Source organism: Vombatus ursinus, unplaced genomic scaffold (genome assembly GCF_900497805.2).
Source record: "Vombatus ursinus unplaced genomic scaffold, bare-nosed wombat genome assembly UNPS02014841.1, whole genome shotgun sequence".
Classification (NCBI taxonomy): Eukaryota; Metazoa; Chordata; class Mammalia; order Diprotodontia; family Vombatidae; genus Vombatus; species Vombatus ursinus.
The window spans coordinates 37,384,940-37,386,459 of NW_020954619.1; positions in this window are offsets into that span (position 1 = coordinate 37,384,940).

Consider the following 1,520-nt stretch of genomic DNA (forward strand, 5'->3'; position numbering starts at 1 on the left):
CTCTCTCTCTCTCTCTCTCTCTCTCTCTCTCTCTCTCCCCCCCCTCTCTCTCTCCCTCCCCTTCCCTGTCCCTTTTGCTCTCTCCTTTCTCTCTTTCTTTCTCTCAGCCCACCCCCTCTCCTACACACACACACACACACACACACACACACACAACTAATGACGTCTGTGCAGCTTTTTCAGCTGATTGGGCACTGAATCGGATGTTCTATGGAGCAAAGACTAGGAATCATTTACAGTCTGTGGGAAAAAAAAATGGTAGCTTGTATTTTCCTGTCTCCAGGAGGCTTGAGACTGAGTTTCCCCAGACAGTCATCTATACTATTTAAGGACAGTTCTCCAGTGTCTATGTGATCACTATGGAGTAAAAGATCACAGTCCAAAATGGTCACACAACTATGATGCACCACTCTTCAATGGGATTTGTTTCCATTTTGTAAAGGACAAGACATTCACATAAAAGTAAGCAGAAGAAAAATATGCATGGAAGTGAATGCTGCTTAAGTAAATTAGTGAGAGTATATCATTTGAAATATTTAAACACATTATGCCATCAATTTAAGCAATGCTTCCAAAGACTTAAAATGTATTTATAAAATAAAAATGTATACCTGTATTTTCTGAATGATAGTCTTAGCAAAACAGCAATAGACTCAGTTCTATAAGCTAAAATAACCTTGATACAAAAAATAATACTATAGGGGAAAAAAAACTACCTAGTTCCAGGTAACAAATTTCAAAATATAGATTTACATTTACATATTATACACATATATTTTTTGTGTAAATACCAAGTATGATATATATATGGTATCTGCATATGTATTCACATAGATGTACATACATGCATGCATATATGTGAGTGTACATACATGCACACATGCCAATATACCTACACAGGCATACTGTTTTGTTTACCTGAAGCTGTAGTTGTCTCTCACTGAAACAGGAAAGTATTAAGTTGATGAACATAGAATTTAATCCTTTATTCCCAAGATAAGGTATTCCTGGGATTTGCAGCATTGAAGAACACCTCCCCCACCATACTGTCAATGTATTTCAACCTCAATTTATTGACAGCAACTGCCCCAGCCCTAGTCTGGCTCCAGCGAAGCATTTATTCCCTCTTCCCAGCCCTCCGTGTTTTTCAGGGTTGAGAATGCCGGTACTCGACCAACTTAAGAGAAATAATGTCTGGGGAAAAAAAAATAAAGAATGAATCATAGAGCCACAGAACACGACAATGGAGTAATATTGCTGTCTACATTTTACAATTCCATTTTAGTTGCACTTAATACAATCCAATTTAAAAAATAAAAATTGAAATCTACTGCTTTAAAAGATTGTAAATAATGCCCTTCAGGAAATTTAGGGCTAGAGGTTCAGGTGGGGGTTGGAGTAGGGTGGTGGTTATTGCCCATCTAGGTCTAATATTTCCTTGGAGTTAGCAATTAGACCACAACAATATTTTTTCTCCAAATATTTATCTAATTCCTGCTTCAATTATTTATAATATGCTT